Raw genomic sequence first — 13,999 nt, forward strand, 5'->3', positions numbered from 1 at the left:
GTTTAAATGTTTTCCTCACGTCGGCTGCAGTGAAGGAGAGTCTGCATGTTTTAGTTGCGGGCAGTGTCAGTGGCACTGTATTGTCCTCAAAGCGGGCAAAAAAGTTATTTAGTCTGCCTGGGAGCAAGACATCCTGGTCCGTGACGGTGCTGGTTCTCTTTTTGTAATCCGTGATTGACTGTAGACCCTGCCACATACCTCTTGTGTCTGAGCCGTTGAATTGAGATTCTACTTTGTCTCTATACTGACGCTTAGCTTGTTTGATTGCCTTGCGGAGGGAATAGTTACACTGTTTGTATTCGGTCATGTTTCCAGTCACCTTGCCCTGATTAAAAGCAGTGGTTCGCGCTTTCAGTTTCACGCGAATGCTGCCATCAATCCACGGTTTCTGGTTTGGGAATGTTTTAATCGTTGCTATGGGAACGACATCTTCAACGCACGTTCTAATGAACTCGCACACCGAATCAGCGTATTCGTCAATGTTGTCGTCTGACGCAATACGGAACATATCCCAGTCCACGTGATGGAAGCAGTCTTGGAGTGTGGAATCAGATTGGTCGGACCAGCGTTGAACAGACCTCAGAGCGGGAGCTTCTTGTTTTAGTTTCTGTCTGTAGGCAGGGATCAACAAAATGGAGTCGTGGTCAGCTTTTCCGAAAGGAGGGCGGGGCAGGGCCTTATATGCGTCGCGGAAGTTGGAATAGCAATGATCCAAGGTTTTTCCCGCCCTGGTTGCGCAATCGATATTCTGAAAAAAATTAGGGAGTCTTGTTTTCAGATTAGCCTTGTTAAAATCCCCAGCTACAATGAATGCAGCTTCCGGATAAATGGATTCCAGTTTGCACAGAGTCAAATAAAGTTCGTTCAGAGCCATCGATGTGTCTGCTTGGGGGGGAATATACACGGCTGTGATTATAATCGAAGATAATTCCCTTGATAGATAATGCGGTCTACATTTGATTGTGAGGAATTCTAAATCAGGTGAACAGAAGGACTTGAGTTCCTGTATGTTGTTTTGGCCACATCACGTCACGTTAACCATAAAGCATGCGCCCCCGCCCCTCTTCTTACCAGAAAGATGTTTGTTTCTGTCGGCGCGATGCGTGGAGAAACCCGCTAGCTGCACCGCCTCCGATAGCGTCTCTCCAGTGAGCCATGTTTCCGTGAAGCAAAGAACGTTACAGTCTCTGATGTCCCTCTGGAATGCTACCCTTGCTCGGATTTCATCAACCTTGTTGTCAAGAGACTGGACATTGGCGAGGAGAATGCTAGGGAGTGGTGCACGATGTGCCCGTCTCCGGAGTCTGACCAGAAGACCGCTTCGTTTTCCCCTTTTTCGAAGTCGTTTTTTGGGGTCGCTGGCTGGGATCCATTCCGTTGTCCTGGGTGAAAGGCAGAACACAGGGTCCGCTTCGCGAAAGTCATATTCTTGGTCGTACTGATGGTGAGTTGACGCTGCTCTTATGTTCAGTAGTTCTTCTCGACTGTATGTAATGAAACCTAAGATGACCTGGGGTACCAATGTAAGAAATAACACGTAAAAAAACAAAAAACTGCATAGTTTCCTAGGAACGCGAAGCGAGGCGGCCATCTCTGTCGGCGCCGGAGTACACGACATGGTTGACTTGTGCACTAGATGCGTACCATTGACGTAGAACTCTCGTGTCTGGTCTACCCTCCCTAGGACCGTATGATGCTGTCCACAGCCCAGCAGATGCTTCAGGACAGCCGCACCAAGATTGAGCTGCTCCGCATGCAGATTGTCAATCACCCGGGCTAAAGAGGGGGAGCGGGAAGCCACTGAGTGTGTGTGTGTGTCCTTTGCCATGTCATTGTTTTGGTTTTATGTGTGTGACTGTGTTTTTCCCAGGGCCATTTCTGTGTTTGTTCATTGGTCCCTGCAGGCCGACCCTCTGAGACGATCAGTCCTCTGGATCTACGTGTGGTTGAGCTCCAGCACCACCTGTAGATCGAGGCTGCCGTGTCAGGGGTGGCCAGGAAAGTGGGCAAGCAGCTGGGGAGGTGTAACAGTATAAATTTAAACCGTCCCCTCGCCCATACCCGGGCGCGAACCAGGGACCTTCTGCACACATCAACAGTCACCCTCGAAGCATCGTTACCCATCGCTCCACAAAAGCCGCGGCCCTTGCAGAGCAAGGGGAACTACTACTTCAAGGTCTCAGAGCAAGTGACGTCACTGATTGAAACGCTATTTAGCGCCCACGCTAACTAAGCTAGCCGTTTCACATCTGTTACACTCACGCCCCTTTTGACCTTCCTCCTTTTTCCGCAGCAACCAGTAATCCGGGTCAACAGCATCAATGTTACAGTACAAATTTAGACCGTCCCCTCGCCCATACCCGGGCGCGAACTAGGGACCTTCTGCACACATCAACAGTCACCCTCGAAGCATCGTTACCCATCGCTCCACAAAAGCCGCGGCCCTTGCAGAGCAAGGGGAACTACTACTTCAAGGTCTCAGAGCAAGTGACGTCACTGATTGAAACGCTATTTAGCGCCCACGCTAACTAAGCTAGCCGTTTCACATCCGTTACACTCACCCCCCTTTTGACCTTCCTCCTTTTTTCCGCAGCAACCAGTAATCCGGGTCAACAGCATCAATGTAACACTACAAATTTAGACCGTCCCCTCGCCCATACCCGGGCGCGAACTAGGGACCTTCTGCACACATCAACAGTCACCCTCGAAGCATCGTTACCCATCGCGCCACAAAAGCCGCGGCCCTTGCAGAGCAAGGGGAACTACTACTTCAAGGTCTCAGAGCAAGTGACGTCACTGATTGAAACGCTATTTAGCGCCCACGCTAACTAAGCTAGCCGTTTCACATCTGTTACAGAGGCACAAGGTGCAGGACCGCCGGGCACTGGCAGAGGTAGGTGGGCACCAGGATATAAGTGAGGTCTTGGGGGATCTGGTTAATGCAAGTCTGATTCTTTTTGGGTTGCAGGTTAAGACACCTAGTTAATGTTTTCATGGCTGGAAACATTCGTTATGCATACCTGGTGGGTCACAGAGACACTCTAAAAGTGTGTGTGACTGAGTGTTCTCCAGGCCAAGGCTGCAGGTGTCATGCCAGAAGCTGGACCTGCTGCGTCTGTCTCTGGAGCGCTGTCTAACCGAGCTGCCCGGGGTCACTCTGACAAAGCTTCAGAGTTCCTCTGTGGAGATGGGAGAACCTTCTAGAGTCTAGAAGGACAACCATCTCTGCAGCACTCCACCAATCAGGGCTTTATGGTAGAGTAGCCAGACAGAAGCCACATCCTCAGTAAAAGGCACATGACAGCCCGCTTGGAGTTTTCCAACAGGCACCTACAGTAAAGGACAGACCATGAGAAATAAGATTATATTATATTGTCTGATGAAACCAAGATAAAACTCTTTGGCCTGAATGCCAAGCGTCACATCTGGAGGAAATCTGCCACCATCCCTATGGTGAAGCATGGGGGTGGCAGCATCATGCTGTGGGGATGTTTTTCAGTGACAGGGACTGAGAGACTAGTCAGGATATAGGGAAAGATGAACGGAGCAAAGTACAAAGAGATCCTTGATGAAAACCTGCTCTAGAGCGCTCAGTATCTCAGACTGTGGCAACAATCCTAAGCACACAGCCAAGACAAAGGCAGGAGTGGCTTCGGGACAAGTCTCTGAATGTCCTTGAGTGGCAAAGCCAGAGCCCGGACTTGAACCCGATTGAACATCTCTGGAGAGACATGAAAATAGCTTTGCAGCAACGCTCCCCATCCAACCTGACAGAGCTTGAGAGGATCTGCTGAGAAGAATGGGAGAAACTCCCCAATTACAGGTGTGCCAAGCTTGTAGCATCATACACGATAAGACTCAAGGCTGTTATCACTTCCAAAGGTGCTTCAACAATATTTCAGTTTTTTTTTTTTTTTACATTTGCAATGAATTCTAAAAAACTGTTTTTGCTTTGTCATTATGGGGTATTGTGTGTAGATTGATGAGGGAAAAACAGATTTAATCAATTTTTGAATAAGGCTGTAATATAAGAAAATGTGGAAAAAGTCAAGGGGTCTGAATACTTTCCGAATGCACTGTATGTGTAACAGTATAACTTTAGTCCGTCCCCTCGCGCATACCCGGGCTAGAACCTGGGACCCTCTGCACACATCAATTACTGACACCCACGAAGCATCGTTACCCATCACTCCACAAAAGCCGCGGCCCTTGTAGAGCAAGGGGAACCACTACTTCAAGGTCTCAGAGCAAGTGACGTCACCGATTGAAACGCTATTAGCACGCACCACCGCTAACTAGCTAGCCATTTCACATTGGTTACATATGCACTATATGATCTGACAGCCAGTGTGTGTATGTGGAGGTGTACTGACTGATTTATCTGTCCCACTGTATGTTGTCCACAGCGGACATCAGTGCAGTGCTAAAAGTGGACAACAGGATGGTGGGCCGGACACACTGGAGAGTTCTGGGACCAGAGCTTCAGTATCGAGCTGGAACGGGTTAGTGTTCTCCTTAGCACCAGTAGGAGTAGTTCAAGCATTATTTTTATTTTCTCAGATAACATCCTGGAGTTGCCAGGAGTCATGTTAAATTGTGTAAAAAATGCAAAATGTTTACCCCCCCCCCGTCTCATCAATACTTAAATCTTCAGTTGGAAGACAATTTTTCACCCCATAGTGATAGTAAATATTCAAGAGGGGTAGGATTTAAGTGTCTGCTGTTGGAAAGCAGTTTGCTACAGACATGACCATTTTGTGCCAGCAGCTTTCCTCCTTGATAATCTCCAGATAGACGAGTAATGACCTTCAGCTGCAAACATCAAGCTCCAGCATTCTCAGACAGAAACTCTCACCGTGGCCATACAGAGTCTCTGCTGTTGGGTAGCAGAGAGAAATCACCCCTCTCTCACGCCTCCACTCCCACTCGGCAGATGTAATCCCACTGCTAATCCTAAAATTTTCCACTAATCTCAATCCTTGCCTCCAAAAGCCTAACATGGGGCTATGATTCAACTCCAAGACTACTTTCAGCTGAGCTGCTGCTCCTAGCGCGAGGGCACACACTACTTTCAGTTCCAAGCTCTCAGCCTAGGTCTTTAAAGATCGTGCTGCACTGTTCTTTTGGGTTGTGGGGCTGAAAGCCTATGGCTGATACTATTTCAAGGGAAGTGAGAGAAACTGTTTTTCTTGTAGAGGAAGATAAGGGAAGACAGTGTTGCAATCTGTTAAAGATGGTCCATCTTTTTCAATTTCTTCCCCTGGCATTCTAAAAACATGTCCGTGGAGCTGGAGATTGGGGTGTACTGGCAGGACTGGAGGGCTCTGTGCTTATTCAAATTTCTGCGTCTAGAGGATAATTAGGACAACCAGCGCCACTGCATGTGTCTCTATCTGGAGCCCCAGGGCATGCTCTTCGCTGAGTTCAGTAGGACCCTTATTTCACAATCACCCTTCATTTCACAAGCACCATTAAACATGTCACAATCACTAATATCAACAAGCACCATTAAACATGTCACAATCATTAATATCAACAAGCACCATTAAACATGTCACAATCATTAATATCAACAAGCACCATTAAACATGTCACAATCATTAATATCAACAAGCACCATTAAACATTTTATATAAAGTGCCTTCGGAAAGTATTCAGACCCCTTGACTTTTTCCACATTGTGTAACATTACAGCCTTAATCTAAAATGTATTCAATTGTTTTTTCCCCTCACCAATCTACACACAACACCCCATAATGACAAAGCAAAACCGTTTTTTTTACATTTTTGTATGAAAAAATATAAACATAAGTATTCAGACCCTTTACTCAGTACTTTGTTGATGCACCTTTGGCAGCGATTACAGCCTCGAGTCTTCTTTGGTATGACGCTAAAAGCTTGGCACACCTGTATTTGGGGAATTTCTCCCATTCTTCTCTACAGATCCTCTCAGGTCTCTCCAGAGATGTTCGATCGGTTTCAAGTCCGGGCTCTGGCTGGGCCACTCAAGGACATTTAGAGACTTGTCCCGAAGCCACTCCTGCGTTGTCTTGGCTGTGTGCTTAGGGCCGTTGTCCTGTTGGAAGGTGAACCTTCACCCCAGTCTGAGGTCCTGAGTGCTCTGGAGCAGGTTTTCATCAAGGATCTCTCTGTGCTTTGCTCTGTTCATCTTTCCCTCGATCCTGACTAGTCTCCCAGTCCCTGCCGCTGGAAAACATCCCCAGAGCATGATGCTGCCCCCACCATGCTTCACCGTAGGGATGATGCCAGGTTTCCTCCAGACGTGACACTTGGCATTCAGGCCAAAGGGTTCAATCTTGGTTTTATCAGACCAGAGAATCTTGATTCTCATGGTCTGAGAGTTTTTAGGTGCCTTTTGGCAAACTCCAAGCGGGCTATCATGTGCCTTTTACTGAGGAGTGGCTTCTGTCTGGCCACTCTACCATAACGGCCTGCTTGGTGTAGTACTGCAGAGATGGTTGTCCTTCTGGAACGTTCTCCCATCTCCACAGAGGAACTCTATAGCTCTGTCAGAGTGACCATCGGAGTCACCTCTCTGACCAAGGCCCAGTTGCTCAGTTTGACCGGGCGGCCAGCTCTAGGAAGAGTCTTGTTGGTTCCAAACTTCTTCCACCTAAGAACAATGGAGGCCACTGTGTTCTTGGGGATCTTCAGTGCTGCAGAAGTGTTTTTGTACACTTCCCCAGATCTGTGCCTCGACACAATCTGGTCTCGGAGCTCTACGGACAATTCCTTCGACCTCGTGGCTTGGTTTTTGCTCTGACGTGCACTGTCAACTGAGGGACCTTTATATAGACAGGTGTGTGTCTTTCCAAATCATGTCCAATCAATTTAATTTACCACAGGTGGACTCGAACCAAGTTGTAGAAACATCTCAAGGATGATCAATGGAAACAGGATGCATTGTGTGTAGATTAATAAAAAAATGACAATATTTCATCCATATTAGAATAAGGCTGTAATGTAACGAAATGTGGAAAAGGTCAAGGGGTATGAATACGTTCCTAATACACTGTACTATGGTTCATGAGTGTCCGAAATTGTTCTTGTTGTTTTTCTAATCATTACAAAGTCTCCGCTCATAGTTTCACTCCTAAAAATAGGATTTGGTTCTAGCCATTTTATTTATGTAGTCTCACTTTCCCAGTGAAGGTGCACAATGTTTAGGGGCTCGTCAAATGTCTGTCTTCATGGTTATTTTTGTTCTCTCCTTTCCCTAACTCAGACCTCCAAATATACTTCAGCAGAGGACAACAGGTCAACACCCAGGCCAACTCCTAAACATGTCCCTCTCACTCACAATAACCACCTCGCACGCACGCACGCACTCACGCACGCACGCACGCACACACACACACACGCACACACGCACGCACGCACACACAAAAGTAACTGAAATCCACAACGTATTATTTAAGCACCCTCAGGACTGGAAATGGTGTTTGTTACCATCTGCTTTCTTCTGTTTAGTGCCTAATGAACACGACCCTGTTTACTGTGTTGCACCTAAAGCCTTCCCTCCACCCCTCAAGAGGTCAGTCAAATGCAACCAGAGGGAAAAAACTCTAGACCACCTTTACTCCACACACAGAGACACGCACAAAGCTCTCCTGCACCCTCCATTAGGCAAATTTGACCATAATTCTATTCTCCTGATTACGAGCAAAAATTCAAGCAGGAAGCACCAGTGAATCGGTCTATAAAATAGTGGTCAGATGGAGGGGATGCTAAACTACAGAACTATTTTGCTAGCGCAGACTGGAATATGTTCCGGGATTCTTCCGATGGCATTGAGGAGAACACTACCACATTCACTGGCTTCATCAATAAGTGCATCGAAAACGTTGTCCCAAAGTGACTGTACCCCAACCAGAAGCCATGGATTACAGGCAACATACGCACTGAGTTAAAGGGTAGAGCTGCCGCTTTCAAGGAGCGGGACTCTAATCTGGAAGCTTATAAGAAATCCCGCTATGCCATCTGACGAACCATCAAACAAGCAAAGCGTCAATACAGGACTAAGATCGAGTCGTACTACACTGGCTCTGATGCTCGTCGGATGTGGCAGGGCCTGCAAACAATTACAGACTCCAAAGGGAAGCACAGCCGCGAGCTGCCCAGTGACAAGAGCCTACTACACAAGCTAAATAACTTCTATGCCCGCTTTGAGGCAAGTATCACTGAAACATGCATGAGAGCATCAGCTGTTCAGGACGACTGTGTGATTACGCTCTCCGCAGCCGATGTGAGTGAGACCTTTAAACAGATCAACATTCACAAGGCTGTAGGGCCAGATGAATTACCAGGACGAGTACTCCAAGTATGCGCTGACCAACTGGCTAGTGTCTTCACTGACATTTTCAACCTCTCCTTGTCTGAGTCTGTAGTAACATGTTTCAAACAGACCACCATAGTCCCTGTGCCCAAGAAGTCTAAGGTAACCTGCCTAAATGACTACCGACCCGTAGCACTCAAGTCTATAGCCATGAAATGCTTTGAAAGGCTGGTCATGGCTCACATCAACACCATTATCCCAGAAACCCTAGACCCACTCCGATTTGCATACCGCCCCAACAGATCCACAGATGATGCAATATCTATTGCACTCCACACTGCCCTTTCACACCTTGACAAAAGGAACACCTATGTGAGAATGCTATTCATTGACTACAGCTCAGCGTTCAACATCATAGTGCCCTCAATGCTCATCATCAAGCTAAGGACCCTGGGACTAAACACCTCCCTCTGCAACTGAATTCTGGACTTCCTGACAGTCCACCCACAGGTGGTAAGGATAGGTATCAACACATCTGCCACGCTGATCCTCAACATGGGGGGGCCCTCAGGGGTGCGTGCTCAGTTCCCTCCTGTACTCCCTGTTCACTAATGACTGCGCTGCCAGGCACGGCTCCAACACCATCATTAAGTTTGCCGATGACACAACAGTGGTAGGCCTGATCACCGACGACGATGAGACAGCCTATAGGGAGGAGGTCAGAGACCTGACCGTGTGGTGCAAGGAAAACAACCTATCCCTCAACGTGATCAAGACAAAGGAGATGATTGTGGACTACAGGAAAAGGAGGACCGAGCACGCCCCCTTTCTCATCGATGGGGCTGTAGTGGAGCAGGTTGAGAGCTTCAACCTAACATGGTCCGAGCACACCAAGACAGTCGTGAAGAGGGCAAGACAAAACCTATTCCCCCTCAGGAGACTGAAAAGATTTGGCATGGGTCCTCCGATCCTCAAAAAGTTTTACAGCTGTAGCATTGAGAGCATCCTGACTTGTTGCATCACTGCTTGGGATGGCAACTGCTCGGCCTCCCACCGCAAGGCACTACAGAGGGTAGTGAGAATGGCCCAGTACATCACCGGGGCCAAGCTTCCTGCCATCGAGGACCTCTATACCAGGCGGTGTCAGATGAAAGCCCTAAAAATTGCCAAAGACTCCAGCCACCCTAGTCATACACTGTTCTCTCTGCTACTGCATGGTAAGCGATACCTGGAGCACCAAGTCTAGGTCCAAAAGGCTTTAAACAGCTTCTACCCCCAAACCTTAAGACTCCTGAACATCTAATCAAATGGCTACCCAGACTATTTGCATTGCCCCCCTCCACACCCTTTTCTACGCTGCTGCTACTCTCTGTTATTATCTACACATAGTCACTTTAATAACTCTACCTACATGTACATATTACCCCAATTACCTCGACAGCGGTGCCCCCATACATTGACTCTGTACCGGTTCCCCCTGTATATAGCCCCGCTATTGTTATTTTACTACTGCTCTTTAATAGTTATTTTTATCTATTACTTTTTTGTTGGTATTTTCTTAAAACTACATTGTTGGTTAAGGGCTTGTAAGTAAGCATTTCACTGTAAGGTTGTATTTGGCGCATCTTACTAATAAAATGTGATTTGATTTTGAAATGGTATGCCATCAAGGCCTTGAAGAAAGGAGATGTGACACGGATGAAATGGACAGGTGAGAGCGAACCGTGAGTGAATTTAGACAAAACACATGTCGAGGGAACTGGATTTGAAAGACACTAGCAGTTGCATTCCACCTGAAATATACTATTATTGTGTGTTTGCTCTTTCGTGTGTGTTTGCTCTTTCGTGTGTGTTTGTTCTTTCGTGTGTGTTTGTTCTTTCGTGTGTGTTTGTTCGTGTGCATTTCTGTGATTTTAGTTTGAGACGATCAACTCCTCCCACCATCCCTTCCTGGTGAATACGCATGACTGCTTCCAGACGGCGGACCATGTGTGCTTTGTGATGGAGTACTCCCCCGGGGGAGACCTCATGACCTACATACACATCAACATCTTCACTGAGAGACAGAGCTCAGTAAGCCTTACACAACACACACAGGCCCCATTATGACAGCATGTGAAGCATTGCAATTCCAGCCTGTAAGGCAACAAAATATGCAAATAATGCAAGGGTTGTGTATACTATCTACAGGCACGTTAAACATGTACCAGTGAGTGACTACAAATGGTTAATGCAGGCTTGTCTAATTCTCCTTCAAGCCTTAGAGTTGGTGATACATCAAAACTCACTATTATATGTGTGCCATTTTGTGCCCTGTTTAGGTTCTATGCCTCGTGCGTGCTGCTGGGACTAGAGTTTCTGCACCAGAACAAGATAGTTTACCGTTAAGTAAGATATCTCAGTACTGTTTTCCAGCCCTCTGCCTTCGCACACCTAATAACCTGCCTGTCAGTCATTATTTTTCTAATTTCATCCAGTCATCTCTTTTTCTACCTCTCAGGGATCTGAAGCTAGACAGCCTGTTGATGGAAGCAGATGGCTATGTGAGGATAGCAGACTTTGGATTGTGCAAGAAAGGTACGGTACATTATGGTTATGGCTTCTGGAACATTCCCTTTGAGACCCACTGTCCCTCCCACTTACTTGGTTTATTAAATGAACATTCAGTGTTATTAATCAATGATTTATGTTGCTCTTTAATTTAAAGTTATTCGCTTTTAGCCCTGGGCTAAGGAACACCTCATTATTGAAAGTGGGACAACAGTGTCAAGCTTGCTGCACGAAGTAAGGTCTTAGGTGATGGGCGTGGCAGGGGGCGCGGTCGGTCCGGCTGAATATGAGAACATTTTAGAGAATCCCATCTTGGCGTGTAGTTTTTAAGCTAATTTTCTGCAATTCTACATATTCTGCCATGGAGCTGAGAGAAAATACTGCAGTTTTATAGACTTTTTTGTGATGGTTAGTTCTCAAATATTTTATTGGTCTTAGGCAACCCCCCCAAAAAATGCTTAGGCGGCCAACCCAAGGATTTCAATGGCAGAAAAATCCCTGGGTACACACTTCCATCCGTCTAAAAAGTTATATTTTCCCCTACTATATATAAGTTATATTTTCCCTGTGTGTATCTGCAGGTATGGGTTACGGAGATCGCACTGCCACATTCTGTGGCACACCAGAGTTCCTGGCCCCGGAGGTGCTGACGGACAACTACTACACCCGCTGTGTGGACTGGTGGGGCCTGGGTGTCCTCATCTACGAGATGCTGGTGGGAGAGGTCGGTAGCAAAGAGATTAATCAAATAACCTATAGCAGAGATCTCAAACTGGTGGTGCGCGGGCCATATGTGCCCTGTTTAGCTCTGTGGTGTATCGTCTTCTATGAGATGCTGGCAGGTCAGTAGAATAGAAATACCTAGAGGATGTCTCCAATTAGTAGGCTCACAAGGTCCACTCCTATGGTGAACCAACCAAGTATTTTGAGTAGTAGGTCTCGGTTGAATTTAGATGTTTGGACCAGAGAAATGAATCGAGAAACATAAATGATCTTTCTGGTCAGTTGGCTCACAATATCCACTCATATGGTGAACCCATGAAGTTTTATTCTGATGTTTGTTCTTGGTTGAATAAGGATTTTTGGTCTTGTATGAATGAAGATGTTTTCGTCTGGTATCATGATAGGAATGAGGTTGTTTGGACTTTCATTGCAATGGCGTCTCTCTCTCCTCTCATCTGTGGCAGTCTCCCTTCCCTGGTGACGATGAGGAGGAGGTGTTTGACAGCATAGTAAATGATGAAGTGCGCTATCCGAGGTTCCTCTCCCCAGATTCTCCATCATCCAAAAGGTATGTGGGCAAAAAAGGTATGTGGGCCATCCTCTCGGTATACTGCCTTGTACAGAATACTGCCTCCTTACACAGTCGGAATCAACAACAAGCTGCATTGCAAATACAGAAAATGAAAACTGTGTGGAAATAATATACAAAGATGTATAGTGGGATGAATACTGAGCCAGACTTTCGTATTGTGCTGCAGCTACTACAGAAAAACCCTGAAAGGAGGCTGGGATCAGGAGAGCCGGGCCCAACGAGGTCAAGAAACACAGGTACTTCCAGGTAAAAACTGGCCTCATTTGTGGCCTGTGGGTCATTTTCATTTCAGTTGAGCATCACCAAGATTGTTGTTGTAGCGCCTTTGCCAACTTTCCTACAATGTTGAAACGAAGGCGATCATCCAATGAAATGTATAATAATTTGATGTATACTTTTGTTCATCCCAGGGACTGGACTGGAAGGCTTTGCTTTAGAAAAAAGTGGTTCCCCCGTTCTTCCCACAGATCAGTAACTTTGACAGGGAGTTCACAAAGCTCAAGCCAGTTCTCCCCCCCCCCTCCCCCCCCACCCCACAGACACCCTCCTTCCTCACTGCCGACCAACAGGAGATCTCTGCCGACTGACTTCTCCTCGCTGCCCTGACCTTAAACATACACATGTATACAATGACGGCCAGACAGAGGAACGGACGGACAGGACTAAAATCCAAAATGGTTGCTGCTCCACTGAAGCTGGTTCCTTTACTTCACTGTGGCTGAATAAGTACTGACCAGATAGGCCACTGTGATGTTCTCTTGGGCTTGTCATCTCTCCTCAGGGCCATTAATGTTCTGTGGGTGATGATGAGCACTCCACCTGAACCTCTACAGCCTATCAGAACTCGGAGCTCGGCCTGCCGATGAGACCCCAGTCAGTTACACTGAGCTGTAGAGAGGGGACTCCTCATCCATGGGAGTGTCAGCCACTCTGAAAAGTGTCAGCCACTCTTCTGTTTCTCTCTGCCTTGTTCAAATCTTTATTTGTATGTCAGTGTCTATATTTGTATGTTGGTGGTCAATATTGACTAATCTAGTTTTGCCTTGTTTTTGTTTATTTGTCAACTCCATATTGATATTGCCAAATTAATACTTGACATGCCACTGTTTTGTTACTGTGACAACACGAATTAGGTCATTTGCTGCACTTTCTTATTCATTTGTGAAACTAAGAGGGCTTTGTTTCAAACATTGGCACCAGTGCAATAATGAGCTTTTAAATGAGTTCTAATCCAAAGGATATTGGACAGACCAGCGCTTCATAACACTACACTTCCAATCATAAAAACCTTTACTGTAAATTATGTTTTTACATGTATTGTATTGTAACCCTATTACGGTCTTGGCTCTATCCAATTACTAACACTGATTATAGCTACTGATGTTTGTATATTTAGCCTGGGAATCCAAATTGAATCGCCATACACTAGCCTAGGAATAGAGGAATGTCATCTTCATGGAGGAAACAGTCCCTGAAGATTTTTTAAAACCCTTTGATGTGCATTGTGCTGCTGTGTAATCAACATATTCCATGGGTCCATCTTGGGCTGCTTTGGGCCACTTAAACATTTGAATGTCAAGTTGAAACTGACATGTTCCTGAAATACCTTTTCTAAAAGACTAAAAATTGTAAGTTAAGAATGATACAGTTTGTAAGTATTTCTAGGGAGTCATTTTAATTCCATTCCAGTCATGAATATGAATGTACATGCTTTGCTACTAAAATAAATATGCTGTGCAATACAATGGGGAAAAAATACTATTGTGTCTAGAGATGAGACATGTTTTTCTTGACACAACATGAAGGAAATGTAAATTAATAAATATATCTACTGGACT

The 13,999-nt window shown here is 46.1% G+C and overlaps 1 pseudogene across 1 annotated transcript; it reads left to right on the plus strand.

Annotated features, from left to right (window-relative positions):
- The first annotated feature begins 1,690 nt into the window (after positions 1–1,690).
- On the plus strand, positions 1,691–13,997 carry LOC110509493 (serine/threonine-protein kinase N2-like; annotated as a pseudogene). Its single transcript, XR_016493154.1, has 10 exons — positions 1,691–1,762; positions 1,905–2,002; positions 3,073–3,151; positions 10,214–10,365; positions 10,615–10,684; positions 10,774–10,873; positions 11,428–11,570; positions 12,034–12,141; positions 12,328–12,407; positions 12,572–13,997. The product of XR_016493154.1 is annotated as a serine/threonine-protein kinase N2-like (transcript).
- Positions 13,998–13,999: the final 2 nt, after the last annotated feature.

Source organism: Oncorhynchus mykiss, chromosome 29 (genome assembly GCF_057628025.1).
Source record: "Oncorhynchus mykiss isolate SJ-2025 chromosome 29, ASM5762802v1, whole genome shotgun sequence".
In the NCBI taxonomy this organism is placed as follows: domain Eukaryota; kingdom Metazoa; phylum Chordata; class Actinopteri; order Salmoniformes; family Salmonidae; genus Oncorhynchus; species Oncorhynchus mykiss.